This window comes from Dermacentor andersoni, chromosome 7 (assembly GCF_023375885.2).
Source record: "Dermacentor andersoni chromosome 7, qqDerAnde1_hic_scaffold, whole genome shotgun sequence".
NCBI lineage: Eukaryota > Metazoa > Arthropoda > Arachnida > Ixodida > Ixodidae > Dermacentor > Dermacentor andersoni.
This window is the reverse complement of record NC_092820.1, coordinates 129186677-129203121: the sequence shown is the minus strand read 5'-3', so window position 1 is coordinate 129203121 and position 16445 is coordinate 129186677. Positions and strand designations below refer to the sequence as shown.

Here is a 16445-nt window from a genome sequence, read left to right as displayed (position 1 = left end):
GTTGGTGAAGAAATAACTCCTCGAATAAAAGAATGGAAATGAATGAGTATGATACGTCTAGGCCATGTGATAGAACACTGATATCTTCTGTCATGTACCTTAAAGTTGCATATCGATACTTCAGAATGGCGTTGTGTTCAAATTTTCGGACTAGATGGGAACGTGCGCACCGACTCCACCATAAGAAAGTAGGTTTACAGAGACTTGCCGAGTCCCAGTGCCTCCCAGGCGAGATCCAACATTTCATCTTGTGCTTTTTTTACGAATGGCCAAAACAGAAGACATTCCCTGTTATTTGGCTAGCTATCTTTGTCCAAGTATTAGAGAAAAATTAATAAAATGAACAATAATTTTGTTAAGAGTAAGTAACGCTCCCACAACTGCTCTAGCTTCCAAGTGTATGCAATACGTTCGTCGTCCTTTGAATCCCAAGAAAAAAACAGTGTAGGACATATACGATCTCGCAGAACAAAGCATGAAGTGAAGAGTGCTTCTTTTCTAGCGAAATTGTATATGTTCTTTTTAGTGCATCAACTGGTAAGCACAATTTAAGTCTAATAAGTCTTTTAAGTCTAATAAGTCTAATTTAAGTCTAATAAGTCTAATAAGTTATTTAAGTAATAAGTAATAAGTCTAAGCACAATTTCAATTTTTTTTGTATACGTACAACATTTGACTACTCATCAATTTCACTGATGTTGAAAGAATGTTTGATGATATTTCAGTGTATTTTATTCAAAGTGTTTGGTATTTTTCGGAACGTGAAACTACACCTTATCGACAGGCGCTGTGGAGGCCTGCTAGCACGACGATTATAAACGAGTGTCGAACAATTACGTACCAGTCATGCTTTGCAGCATAGTCCATGACACAACAAATATCTAGCTCATAAGAGGAAAACAAAAGTGGCCGGTTTTGCAGCGGTTAGTAGAGCAAAATAAATGGCACTTAGCTCACAGACTCAAAGCTTCATCTGCAGCCACTTGTGATTTTAATCTGCGTTAGCGCGGGTTTTGGGCGACAAAAAATTCATATTGATCTAATTACACCGGTGTCATACCTTGAGCATGTGAAAAGAGACATTGGCTGTTTCTAATATTTCTTTATTTTATTAGCGCCACTCCCTTCAATCTTCTCTTTTCTGTTGCGCACTTGTTCACATACTTTGAATACGCCTGAGTTTTAGAAATTTCTTTATGAAGTTCAATGTATTTCTTTATTTCTTTAGTTCCGCCAACGACCAATTGCCCCCCTTTGAGGTCGGAGCTTCCAACTGGTTGTCCAGAAAATGGTTATTCGCTTACGTGCCAAGGTTGGCAATTTCTGGCAGAATATTTTGTGTGCACATGCCGCTGCAGTAAGTATTACAATTTTTTTCTCATTATATCAAAGCAATACCGAAGTATGCCAAAGTGCGAGAATGAATGATCCTTGTCGAAAGCATTTGTTTCTTTACAATTACTTAGTTTAAAATGTGTCGTCAGCATGACCATAACGGCTCAAACTTGCACGCAAAAAACTTTTACAAACAGCATAGGTCCCAAATAAAAAGATGCGTTGTCAAATAATGCCCTTTGTAATCACTAGCTTTTTTATGTGTGATTGAAGTCCGTTGCTTCCTCTTGAATTTGCAACTGGGCACAAAGAAAAAGCGATGTACAAAAGGATTTAGATTATCCACTGCAATATTTACATTTTAGGTGATGAATACAAAAGCATTCCAATACAATCTGTATCATGATTTAATTTGTATTCAGAGAAATATTCAACCGGATGACCCAAATAGCGTATGCATATGTAAATACTGCTAATATAGGTAATATTACACATGCCTATGTTATATACTTTTTTTGCAACCTTTGAAGCAAAATAACAATACCTGTTAGCTTGTATTTGTAGGAAACATGGCAGCTCACCCTTGGATACACGATATGTTACTATAGCGTAACATGAAATAATAAAAACTCAAGCATTGCATTAAAGCACACAGCACATAAGAAAGCTGGTCTGAAAAAAAAATCATTTGGAAAGCGACAATGATATGTTACGCCACAGCAACGCTGGGCCCATGTGCTCCTATTATAGGTGTAACGCAGGGCACAAACTTCGGTGTCCGGATGTGTGTGTATCCGGACACAAACATGTGACGGGATGCGCAGTACAGGCGAGTGCACACGAGCTTCGTACACATCTAGATGAATTTGGTGTCATGAGATGAGTGATCTGCTTAAATAGAGGGCCTCTTGAATCGGCGGGAGCGCCATATCTTTTTTTTTTTTGCATTCTGCGTCACTGGTGAATAGTACCTCTAATACAATATAGCGACTGCAATTAGGAACTCGAAGTCGAATTTGCCTTGCCCGTTCGTCCTGCCCGCGCGTCCATTTATTGCGATAAGAATTATGTGGATACTCCAGGCACATTTTCGCCGTCGCCGTCACCCTCCTCGCGATGTTCTGAATAACTCCAAAGGCGATAACATCGTCGCCGCGCGTCGTATGCTGTACGTGCGAGTGAAAGCACGCAAGGGAAGCCGACAATCGCGGCTGAATCGGGCGCGCGAGAAGGAGGAAAGGGGAGAGCAAACGCGCCATCTTCCATCGCCCGAAGTGCCATGGGAAAGGGTCTGGAGGGGCGTCGTTGTGCCGCGGCAGCAACTGCGTATTTCGTGCCCGGGTGCAAGGGGAACTGATGATCACGCGTGCGATAGCGAAAAAAGCGGGGACGCAGTGCAGGAGGAACGCGCCGCGGCTTCGCCTCCGCCAAGTACGCACTTTGCGTGCCCGCCCGCGCATTATCTTGAAAAGGATCTGCAGAGGGCTCATACCTTTGTGCGCGTTACTTACGCAGCTCTAGGGTTAACCGATAGACAGCACGAAAATCCCTTCGCTTGCTGCTGCTGCCACGCTTGCTGACACCGGCGTTTTGACTACAGGTGGCCGCGCTCATCGCGTGTGATGTCTTCATGTTTGCTTGTGCGCGCTAACACCATGCTTATTTGAGTGAATAAGAGAATAATTATAAATATATAGCGCAGATGAAACAACTATCCTTACTCCGTATAGCTGTCTACTAATTCGCTATCGCAGTCAATGCTTCGCCTTTCAGAAGACATTTTTTTTTTGTTAGACAAATGACAACCACTTTCGCCATTGGGAAAAGACAAGGAATATTTCTTGTCGCCGTCAAGCAATTTCATTATTCCCAGTATTGAAGCTGCCACAGCATGGCGAAAAATAGAATTTTCTCACAACAGGTCCCACTGGCTTTAAACCCCAGTCAACGAAAATATGTGCCTGTTGGAAATGAGCCATCTAACATCAACGCTATAGCACTAGGTTTTTTTCTTATTACATTGTAGTAAAACACCCTATAAAAAGGTGAGTGCTGCCCAAGTTTAAAGTGACCATAAAACTTACACATAAAAAACTGTGCAGATCACACGCACGGTAGGAATGGACGTCATACGAAGCATTTTGCAGCAGCTGCTTTGCAGTTTCTACAAGCGTTACCAGGTTGACCGTTCGGGAAAATTCAGTATTTGGGTAGGCTACGCGACTACAGCAACCAATATTTAACTTCATTGTGTGTGTGTGATGACAGCACCGATACGACGGTCGGTGCAAGATTTCTACCAACAATCGCACTGACGAGAGTATGCGGCATAGGGCTGTGAAATGAGTAAGAAACGCAGAAAGTAGGCGCTCACTGGGACCATCACGTGGTGTCACCCAGAGGACATGAACGGCTCGCTTGAAGGTCGAAAGGTAGCAAAGCTTACTTGAAGCGCGCGTCTATTTATAGCCATTCAGACAATTGCAGTGGTCCAAATGGTTGCCTTGGCCGAGTCATGATGACGTTGCTACAATGAAAGTTGACGCAGCATTGTCATACTCCTAAAATATGTCGACTAGAAAAGGCCACGTCTTGATGTTTCATTAGGCGACTGGTAACGGCAAGAAGGGCCATGAAAGTCCTGCCCCAGCCTAAGGAGGAACGAGTAGGTAGCGCGTTGTCATGCGATACTGGGAAATCAAAGCTCGTGGATAAATTGCTTTTCAAGCGCTGTTTGAAAGGATGCACCCACGCACCGGTGTTCTGCTGCCTAGATGCCCGAAGCTTCTTACGCGTGCAACCTGGCTAGAGTACAAAAATCGCGCGAAAATCAGAGCCGAATGTCGCATTGTGAAGCTGCAATGACGATGCGTCGACAATCACGGCATCACGAGCACAAGCATGATGTCAACGGCTTAAGATAGCGGACAACTTGGTCCACTTGGTCGGTATACGTTCTTGTCATGGTAATGTCATACCGTGCATGTCTACATGCCATGGTTTATCTTATACATTTTATGTAAGTCATGACATTCGTGGGATTCATGACATACATGACATGACATGCCATTATTTTTATCATGCTTGTCATGACCGTCATATTCAGAATATATCCAGTTAAAATGCATGTCTTGGTAAATTTACTATAGTCACCTTCTTTATGACATTCGTCTCATGACATGCATTGCATGCCATTCATTACAGTTACGTTTTCTATCAAGCTATATAGTAGAATATCCCTGACTTCGTTGAAATTGGATGACATGCAGTCCATGATGCGATTGTCATGGATGGCGTAAGAGACATGAGGTTATGGCGTGGTGGTCAGTTCTTTACCTGCTTAAGTATCAAGATTTGTGTGGCCAGATATGTGTATATATGACAAGAATGACATGGAATGGCATGCTAATGCATGTCTAGGGATTACAGTTATGTCATGCAATATACGATATTCATGTCAATACGTGTATGTCATGTTATTTATATCAGGTCCCGTATGCATCTCATGTAATTCATATACTGATAAACACTGTGCTGAAAAATGACCATGACGGAATCCTGACATTGACACCATTTAAGTTATAACATACACACCCTGTCAAATATGTAATGTCATTAATGTCGTTACATGCCATTCATATTATGGTATGGCGCTCCATAGGTACTTTGATATATATCTAGTTGAAAAAACGGTGATTGCATCACGTCAGTCACGCCACTTATGTCACTCGTATTATGCATACAGGCATGGTGTTGCGCTCCATGCATATCCTGATATATATCAAGATGAAAGAACCTCGACGGCATCATGATCATATCATTTATGTCATGAAGTACATGCTAAAACCAATTAGCCATGCCATTGATATCCTCTCGGGTCATGTATGCTATGTAGGCATGATGTCATTCTGCCACATGCTTATCTTTATATGTATCTACTTCGAGAAACGAACACAATTGCATCATGACGTAGAAGGCTCGATAGACAAATTCAAAATGGATTAACTTCGCAAGGAATACTTCGATACAAAAATAACTGGCAAGCAAATTGCAGTGTCCAATAAACATATCTAGTTTAGCGGTTATTCTTCAGTGGCATACACCATATGAGCGCAAGCAGCAGATTCCCGATTGAACGACCGGTTGAAGCGTGTTGATTCAGCATGCCTAACACACATTATGGTGTATCGAAGACAACGCAGGCGAAGTCTGAGCATGTCATATACTGCGTCACATGAATTTTTGAAAAGCAGGAAACATTGTGTTTGGTCAGACATCTAAATCCTTTTTTTTTACTTATGTTTGGAGAATGTCCCACAGAATATGGCATCCCTAGAGTCTACAAAACAGGGATCAATCGTTTGAGCCCGCGGACGCAGACGACCGTTCGTCAAACGCTTACTGCAACTTGGCATGCATAACACGCTAGAGGAAATAGCGGAAGCACAGGAGAGGGCCCAGTTCGTCAGGCTATCTACCACACAAGCTGGAAGACACATCTTATAGGAGCTGGGCGTTCCCCCCACAGTAATCAAAACAAAGTTCTGCAGTGAGAAGACACAACGTGAGAAGACGTCGGGCCCGCGCGATGGCTCTCCTGGAAAAGGCTCGTGAACGAGCTTGAGAGAACAGTTTCGTAGACGCAGCGCACTACGCCGACGGACAGGCCTTCGCTGTAGTTAGCGTAGATCATGAAATGCAAATAACAAACGCAATCTCGATTCGGACGACGTCCTCTGAAATCGCAGAGCAGGCTGCAATAGCGATGGCCTTATTAGACGACAAGAGGAGATCAATCTACAGTGACTCGATATCAGCTGTTGGTGCATTTGCCATAGGAACCATATCCGAGCTGGCCCTAGGGATACTAGGAAGCAAGGAGATCAAGCCCCACACATTGATCTGGTTTCCAGCCTACATGGATCGAGGGTGCCCCGCGCAACCTCAATGAGTCGGCACACGGAGCTGCGCGAGTGATCATCAACCGCGTAGCTACGGGGCAGCTGGGGGTACTGACAATCGGGACTCTCCTCCCTCGTACACCGAAATTACTAAGCATTTTTACTTGGCTCAGATGATCTACCGTCCCCCCCCCCCCCCCCCCCCACTGCAAACTAATAAACCTCAGGCTTAGACACTAAGGCTTCTACAGATGGGGGCATACCCAACCCCCTACTTCTTCACAAGATGTACCCCAATATTCAGACAACAAATGCATGTGCACTATGCAATGACTTCGCGAACTTACCTCACATGCTCTGGTGATGTCCCGCGTTACGCGGCGATGAAAGCAACACTTCTTCACGCAGGGATGTGGTCCTACACAGCCCCAACCACGAAGAACAGTTATGGGCTGTCCAAGGGAACCGCGACGCGGCGGAGAGGCTAGGCCTCTCTGTCCCCACATGGGAGCGGCCCGCTGCGCGCTAGTGCGCACCCTAAAGGACCCTAATAAAGTTTTTCATCCATCCATTCATCCTGTTGCAGAGAATGAGTAGGGTGTACTGTTTATAGAGCGCGGCTTGTAGGTGCTCTAATCTGTAGCCTTCTTTACACACCTTAAGCAGAAAGGAGCTAAAACAGAGGAAAAAACACCTATTGAAGTCTGTATATAAATTACCTATTGAAGTCTGTAAACGCCTGGGCCGGCAGGCCCAGGTGTATTGCTTTTATCTAGCGAGTGACTAGTTGCTTTAACTTGTGCAATGGAAACACTTTAAATCTAATGACGCTTTTCTTGACTTATCTATGGCAACAACGAGACAAACTGTTCAGCTGCAGCTTCATTACCAATAGAACTATGACAGTGACGACATTTATAACGTTAAGGCAGATGTACAACAAATGCACACTAAAGGATACAGGGATGTATCAAGCCGCGCACGTACTCGTAGGTATTTTGTAGCTAAAGCAGCGAAGACATGCGCAAGTGGATCAACGTCAGCATGTCCTAGCCACGCGTTCGAGATAGAGTATGTCACTACCATTCTTGATAATGAGGCTAAAACAATGAATACCTTCGCAGATCATCATAACATATCTTTTCTATTGGCAGACCTATCGCCCAACAACGCTGCTGGTGAATTGGGGTAAGGTATTGCGCTCCACACGAACGCTAAAAGGAGTCGCACCTATGAATATATTTTGGAGGGCACAACCAGCAATACTTTACTGGACGGGGATTACATTATGTGCATGAAATTGAAATCGCTCATGACCAGATGGCGTTGGATTCACGAAAAATTCGTGGTTGCCATGATCATGAAAAAAACCGTTCAGCGGCATGTAGAGCCATGAAGATGATAAGCCTCAAACAAGGCACATGCCTACAATAAAGCGTGTGCCGAGAATGAGATTCTTGATTAAAAACAACGTCGAAAGTAAACATAACAACCACGCCACGTAGCTTCTCCAGTAGCTAACAATATTCACAGCTGCCAGTTGCCTGTATCGGCAATCTAGAAAAAAAATTTCAGCTATTGAAGATGGCGCTGCATCCAGAAATTTTGGCGTTGAAGTCTATTTCAAAGTTCCAGGTCGGACATCCACAACGAATTCCCAAAAATTATAAAGCCTTTATCAGAGTAACTGTGCTCCTCACCAACATCCTCGATATTATTGCAGCAAAATCCAATAACCAAAATAGGTTCAATAATATTTCAAAATCGAAGGCAATTTGAAATGTTAGACAACAGTTATGTCAAGCATGTAGGCACATTTACTTTTTCCTACTGGACTATAAAAACAAAGAAATGTGAGTGTTCCACATAAATCAAACAAAAATAAATAGGTGTAGCAAGATTTTCCTAGACGAATGGGTTTAAATTATGAAGTGTGCAGCTGTCACTAACGAAAAAAACTTTAGCATCATAATTTTACAAACATAAGTCAATAAATGGTCGCGTAAAGTGGTGCACTTTACCTGAATAAATATACCTTACTTGGTAAAGCGGAATAGCAGAATGGTAAAATTTGTCCATGTACGTAATACGATTTTCACAAAAAACCATTACTGTTGCATACACAAAGGAGGTTGCGTACATCACAAAAACAAATCCTATCCCACACTTCCCTTCCTTGTTATCACCAGCTCCATTTACTTCTGAGGTGGTATAATCAATATTGGTGTTCAACGTGATTAACGCTATTTGCCTGTTCCCAACATTTTGAATTTTGAGCATATCTATCTATCTATCTATCTATCTATCTATCTATCTATCTATCTATCTATCTATCTATCTATCTATCTATCTATCTATCTATCTATCTATCTATCTATCTATCTATCTATTTACGCCGACAGCTTGGCCCAGGCTGTCTACCTGCTTGGGCAACTACATAGGTTCTCGTCATCAGGGCCCCAGCACATGCGCGACTCGAGGAAAATGAGGCAGTCGATGCCTCCACCCGCGTGCTCAACCATGGGAATCGCCTGGACAACCGCCGCCTGATATCTCTTCACCAACCCCTGCAATTACATTTAAAGAAATCACTCCGCCATACCAAATCAGCATAGCCGTTTTCACCCCCTCCCCGCGAAAGGGCGATCTAAAAGCGAGGAGCGCTGGCTTCTCTGCTTTTACACCAACACAGTACTCTGGTCAGGCAGTACTCAAACATTTTAATCCTGCATATAATGGCGAGTGCCCACACTGTGGGTTTTGGTTCTCGGACGCTTACCACATGGTGTGGACCTGCCCTCAGAACCCTGCTTACCCCCTTTCCCTCACCCACGCGAGAGAGCTGGGAGGCTGCCCTGCTCGGCTGCTCTACTATGGAGCGAAAGAGCTCTCATGGCTAGGGCCCGGGCCGCCGTGGAAGCCACAGGGGTCCCGGACTAGTTACCCCTCTTAGACTTTTTTAGGAGTTGGTCCTCAGGACCTTCCCCAACTCCCTCGTATATATGGCCATTAAACGTTTTTCGCCACGACCATCACGTGACTGTGAAGCTATTGTCATCGTTCAGTCGTCGTTATTCCGGCTTCATGATCGTACGTGGCATGCCATTGGCATGCCAGGTACGATCATTGGCATTGTATGGCCCATTGGCATTGGCCATTGGCATTGGCATGGCCCTAGTGCCGTCGTAGCTGTTGTATCATCAGCATTCCACCTTTGTTAGCCTAAATTATCTCATAATTCTTACGCTGTCATAATTATAGCCGCCATGTATGCACTGTCACACCACTATGCTGATGCTGTCATGGTCATTTCGTTGTCACCATTCTAAATTTGTCATCCGACTTTCGTACTGCCGTCGTCGTCATCACGCCATCATCGTTAGACAGTCGTCGTCATACCATTGCCATGATGTCGTCGTTGTCATGTTGTCGTTTAACCATCCTCATGACTTCAGTAAGATCAACCAATTGTCGTGAAGCTGTTGACGTCATTGTGTAGATACCATCCTTTCTTGGTCATTCTGCTCTATTTAAGCTTCCATCCTTGTATCGTGATTATGCTAGTGTTACGTCATCACCGTCAGTAGGCTTTCGTCAAAGATATGTTATCCTGAACTGGTGGCACACTGTGATGGTCACTGTCATAACATCGTCTTCATTCCAGCCTTATTATCCGCTTGTCGTCAGCCAGCATCTTCAAACTATCGCCGTCAAAAAAATTAATCTTATGCCCTGCCTTAAGCTAAAGATAAACACTTCACTCATGTCCTACCATCTCTTCTAAAATCTAATCACAGAATGTCCTTGCACATTATAAGCCTACATCAGGACCACTCTAAGATTTCTTTACGCAACAATGATAACATTCCCATTCCAGATAATCACTGTGCATCTACATTAAATACTTCTTTTTCTTCCATATTCAACACAGCAGATCAGCCTGATCTGCCGAATGTATCGGAGGTAAAGTACCAATACATGTCACCAATTCAAACAACACTTGAACGTGTCGCTTGCCTGATAAACAACCTCAAGCTAACCACATCCTCTGGCGTTGGCAACAAACATTCTCAAATTCTAAAAAAACACCGTCATAGTATCTAGTAAAATTCTGTCTCACATCTTCAGGCAATCTTTAGAGACTGGCGTGCTGTCCTCAGATTGGAAGATGGCGAAGGTCATACCCATATTTAGGTCAGGTAATAAACACGCACCAGAAAACTACCATCCTATATCATTAACATCTATATGCTACAATATGCTAGAAGATGTAATTGTATGAACTCTCTACAGTCACCTGGAAGCCAACAACTTTTTCTTTTCTAACCAACGTGGATTTCGGACAAACTTCTATTGTGAAACGCAATATCGGAATTAACAACTGATTTGCTTACTAAAATGAAAGAGGATGTACAAGCTGATTCGGCTTTTCTAGAGTTTTCAAAAGCGTTTGGCCTCGTAGCACATAGTCGTTTGATTTTGAAGTTATCTGCTCCTAAATTAGAATCTCTTACACTAACATGGATTCGCAATTTCGTTTTTAATCATCAGCAGTCTACAGCAGTTATTTGTTTTGCTCTCCTCATTTGAACCTTATTTCTAGTGTACCACAGGCAGCGTTTTTTGGCCATTACCATTCCTAATATACAATAACGACTTACCCAATTACATTTCCTCACACGTACGCATTTTCGCAGACGACTGCATTTTATATCGTTACATAATATGTTCCGATGATGATACGATCCTCCCTTGGCTGCCTATACTGGCGGACAGCTGCACCAATCTCTAAACAATGCAGTTGTCTTCCCTCGAGCTACGCAGCTCGCAATCCTGCGAACTGCCTCAACTGTATTGTCCAGCTGCAACTGCACTTCAGCACGGAGATCCGACTCGACATGGGTGCCCGTGTCTGACGGGTCAGCGGTACTCTCTACTTCGTTAACGAACTCGTTAACATTCCATTCGACTGGCTTGGCGCTCTTTGGCCGTACCTGGCCCTTGCGCCACCGAACACCACACATTCATTCAACATTACATGCGACGCACACGCGCGGTGACTGTGCCAATTCCTTCCCAACTGGCCTTGCTGTCTCTACAGTGCTCTGTTGGGGAGTCATTTCGTACCTCTCACTACGACCTTTAACGGCCTCTGTTGACACTAAGACATCGTTAGCAACTAGCCATTTCCGTTGACCTATGAATGTGCTGCTAATCTGACAGGTACTTCTCCTCTCGTCGGCTTTTAGCGAAAATCCGCTAGATACTTCCTCCTTCTATTGCTCTGTACTACCTACAGAATTTTCAGGCAGCTGTTGTCTTTGTGCGTTTAGCTGCCGCAAATCTTGTATCTCTTTTTTCAATGCTGAAATCTATTTATCGTACTTTTACCGTTCTCGCTCACACTCATGTGCTTGACGCTCACGCTCACGCACTCTCACGTTCTGGACGCTCACGCGCCCGTGTTTTTTGTGTGACCTCCCAAGCAATCCTAATGCTTTCATAATTATTGCCACTATCTTGAATTGCTTTTTGGATAGCTGGCTTTTTCATCTTTTCGTCCGCCTCAACTCCCAACACGTCGCACAATAACAAGCCTGACCTCGTCAACCTCTTAAGATCCATGGCGGCTGCCCCGACTGCTGGTTAGAACTGTTTTCCTTAAATACTTTGTGCGAACACAACATATGCAACAAATTGCCGATTCCTAGAGCCCTCAAAATAAACCCACGAAATTTGAAGTCTGGCGAATCAAAAGCAAAAAACCGCGCACTCACTCACTGATGCAGCAGCCCGCCGTCTAGTTCGTTGGTCCGCGGTGCCCGGTTCCTCAGGACTCCCTGGGTCGAAGGCTCTTTCTTTGCTGTTCGCAGTTCCTCAGGACTTCTTTGGACGAAGGTTCATCCCACCGGTGCCACCAGTTATCGGGTCTTGCCGTACAGTGCGGGAGTTGGCCGACATTGAGGAGTATCTTGAGATGAAACTGAAGGTTTATTTCAATATTTACAGTAATAGCACGAAGTAATGAACAGTCATAAAGTCATCGACGGCCGGCAGCAAATTGGACGCTATGGTCCGCGGCAAAAAGAACGAAAAAATATGAATCAATGAAAAAATACAGGTCTCTTCTCACTGTTTCTCGCTTTTAACCTCTTCTGTCGCTCGGGGTCACGTCTTTTTCGGCCAATCATCGAGTACGCTCTGGTGTCGCCATTTTTCTCCAATGGTAGGCGCCCGTGCAAAAGCTATCACATTCGGCACATGGGGTCGGTCTAAGGGCTCCACTGTCCGACGGGTGACTTACCACCGGCATCGCCTTGGTGCTGCCTCCCCGCCTGAAAGCGCTCAGCTGGAGGAGATGGGTTGTTTTCGAACGACCTTTCAGAGCTGCAAAACAGCTTTGCTCGGGGCCAAGATCAACTACCCGGAACTGTGCCAGGCTCCCGTTGCACTTTCGGGAAGAGTCAAGCAGGGATGGAGGCAACAGCTCGATGTGCGGCACCTGAGGCAGGGGTCGTCAACTAGTCTGACAGGTCCGGGAACGTGGTAGACGCGCTCCTGCACACCATAACTGGAATACGACGGCGATTGGATGTGGTCGGGGCGCTCGAGTGATGCCACGAAAAGGGTCCGCATCCAACAAGCATATGAAAGTTGCGTGGGGAGGGGGTGTATTTACAAGAATTAGGCACTATTTGATGTGAGCCAGAAAACGAGCACTGTGCCAGGGCGGATAGGCGGACAGCATGTCGGTCCGATGCGTGTAAAATTCCAAACCTTCAGCTGGTCCAAGGTGTTTCAAATTGGGGTTGTCCTTTAGAGCTACATTTTAACATTCCGTAGCAGCTATTAGCCCTTGAGCAACTAGAGCAGGGGCACCAGTTATTCAAATAACTGAATAGGCTTATTCATATGCAGTGTGAGTTGGAAACCACTACGCTATTCAATGAGAGTGCTCCTTGGAATATTGCTACAGGTACACTAAAGCCATTTACAGAGTATGGTTTGTAGATAAATTGTTTAGTATCGTTTCGCAAGCATAACGTTGAAGGTACTTATTTTATGCGAGCAAGGATCCTCCGCAAAGTGATGTTACTTGCAGGAACATTCTTTTCAGATTCATCATCTTAAGTTGTTATATGTAACCATTAAACTGCCGTAAGGTGCATATCATTAATTTCTGGCGTTTACGTGACGTAGCTCACAAAGAAAATGCAAACACGTGGCGTGCTCTTCGACACCTCTGCAGGAGCTGTGAGAGGGAGTATTTCAGTTCACATCTAACTGTAAAAATAAAAAGAAACTGTTGGAACGCTTCTTGATTCTTCATAAAAGAAAACTTACATTTTCACGCTCTCTTGCAGAACCACTCGCTGCTGTAAAGTATTCGGGCCGGTAAACCAAGTGCGCAACCCCAGGCACTGACTAAGGCTCCCCCTGAAGTTCTGTGCGGGCACATGGTCTCAAGATTGCATTGAGACCTGGGATCTTCACTGACTAGAAAACTGCGTTTCTCTTTACCGATGGCAAAATATCCTCACGATTTAGGGCAGTCCGTGAACACTGTGCATGCTTATACCTGCGAACCTGTGAACTTTATCATCTTTATAAAGTTTTAATAAAGGTCCCGCTGCGCACTGACGCATGTCCTGCAAGTTCTTTCATAAAAATTATCCAATCCAATCACGAATTTGCTACAAGGGCCAGGGAGGCGGATGGAAGGTAACGCAAACCTTTGTTTTTTGACAACTTCATTCTAAGCACACACTTCCCTGCGGAATAAATAAACACTTTATTTATTGATAATTGACCTGCTGGTAGGTAAAACGCTGCGTCGTTAGGTGCAGACATCTAGAATTACAAGGCCAGCAAACCTCGAATCTGCTTTATTCAGTATAACCGGACTAGAATAGCGATATGGAGTGAACAATTAACATGAGCAAACATATTCGTTATTGAACATTCATCTGCAGTTGTAGGCACAGTGACTCTCCTTCTGTATTTTATCGTTCTTTCATCCGGCCCTTCAAGTAGAGCCACTAAGCGGGCAAGACCTTGGTTAACCTCCCTGTCCTTGCTTTATGTATATCTGTCTCCCTCACGGCGATTCTTACTTAGACGCGCCACGCAGGCAGCATCAAATTTTGAGCAGCAGAATCACAAGCAATACATCATTTTTTCAATAATAATGTGATTTTTTGAACGACTTTGCTGTTGCCGATTTGCCTGGCATCAGGAACTTGTCTCAATAAGATAGTTCGTACGAAGTACCTTTCTAGGGGAATGGCGTCTTGGGCTGCCACAATACTGCGGCACAGGTATCGCCAGAATTTATTGGCACCTTTGTATTTCTTTTCAACATTGCAGGGTTTTACTTTTCAACAGCTTGCTTAACGTAAAACGTTATGCAACATTCGCCATATCGTAAAAAGCATCATCTATAAACATTCATAACAAATTCGGGAGTAATGGCAAGTATGTATCTCCTAAACGACCACTTGCGTCTCTAGACCGTTAGTAGTTTCACCTTTTCATGTTATGGCACGCTATTCAAAAAAAAATGAACAATATTTTTGGAAGTATTGTGTACTGTTTAGTTTGAAGCATTCTTGCACTACTATAACAAAACTGCTTTATAGATTAACTTGCAACACGTTTAACTTTTCTAAACACACCAATGAGGCTAGCAGCCGCCAATGCTTAAAGCAATACGTTCGAACTAATTCGTGAAGGTAATCCACCAAAAAACCTTCTACAGCCTTATAAGCCAGAACGGTCTTCTACCACATGTAGATGCAATATCGACTGTCAGCTTCAAGTGGCAAGTTTTGCTCTACTGGCCTTAATATGGACTTCTACGCTGCAAATCATGCAGTGTGTGTCTTGGAAGCAGGTAAACTCTGAAGCAGGGTTCCCGGGCTGTAAAGTTTGAGTCATCATTCTTGGGCGAGCCATTTCATAAATAAGCTACGCTACATTTCGCGTACCTTCCTAATAAAAGTCTGCGTGAGGTGGCACCACGCGTACGCCCTGCTTCATCAAGATACTAGGTTCCATTTCGTCATACAGGCTTTGCAACACGTTTCCCGTGCTGCATCGGAGCACCCATAGTGACTCACAGACACCAGTGAGAGGGACAAAAGAGCCACGTGCTTCTATACTCAGGCGCTTGCGTGACAAAACAGCAAGTAACTCTGAGCACTCATATCAGCACCCAGATCACTGTATTATTTGCCAATAAATATTTACATAAACTTTTGAGAGCAGAGAAGCAATATTCTGCGCTGTGCATTACATTTTATGCATACAGGCAAAATTTAATACGTTGTAGAAGATGGAAGAAACTGAAGATCTCACATTTAATTCCAATCAGTGACATGTCCAGAAAATTCGTAGTAACTGTAACACTCCAAAAATTTCAGGCATGTGGTTTTTCTTCGTGTGAGTTTCTTGTAGCTAATCATATAACGCACAACACATTATAACATAATTCACCGGTCTTTTAAATAATCCATTCGACGGTGCCACGGAAAAAAAATCCCGGCATTTCTTTTCTTGATGATAGACTTCTGAATAATTTTCAGCAGGAACGACGATTATATCGTAAGGTGGAAGCTTGGGCGAGTTGGTGATTCAATATCGACATGTTTGCACAGCGCAAAAGACGAGGACTGAAAGAAGAACGCAACGCAGGCCCTGACTTCAACTTACCTTTATTAGCGAAATTACAAGAACTATATTAATGAGCAAAAGCAATGAAAAACCAAATTTTTTGTTAGGTCACACGTGAAACCCTATTGCATTACAGCCAGGTACTTGATTTCGTTTTGTGTGAGGGCAATATACAGCATGCTGAAGCAAAGGCCACCCAGCCGCTGTATCTTGTCAGCCTCTAAGATTTGACGTGTAATCTGCTCTCGGTGTTTGTAAATGATGACCCAGTTTTCAAACTCAGGATCACAATGACACTCTCTGCAGTGAATGGCAAGATGACGTTGCGTGGCGGTATAAACATTGTAAAAATGCTCCTTCAATCGCTCATTTTAAACGCCTGCCTGTTTGGACAACGTATTTCTTTCCGCAAGTCAAGGGAATCATGTAAACCACACCCAGGGCGCATGCTCCAAACCGCTTCCTATGGTTAGTACTGCAAATATTTTGTCGCGTGTCATCCTCTTCCAATTGATGCGATACTTTCGAAGCCCCATT

At 43.9% G+C, this 16445-nt stretch overlaps 1 long non-coding RNA gene across 2 annotated transcripts in view; it reads left to right on the top strand.

The window, feature by feature from the left end:
• The window catches only part of LOC129385616 (uncharacterized), a 67489-nt gene extending 53612 nt beyond the window's left edge, over nt 1-13877 (top strand). For both annotated transcript variants that reach the window (XR_011895535.1, XR_011895534.1), the window contains exons 4-5: nt 1229-1357; nt 13601-13877. This is a non-coding gene — a long non-coding RNA (uncharacterized lncRNA). The remainder of the gene's footprint in view (nt 1-1228; nt 1358-13600) is intronic.
• The last annotated feature ends 2568 nt before the right edge of the window (nt 13878-16445 follow it).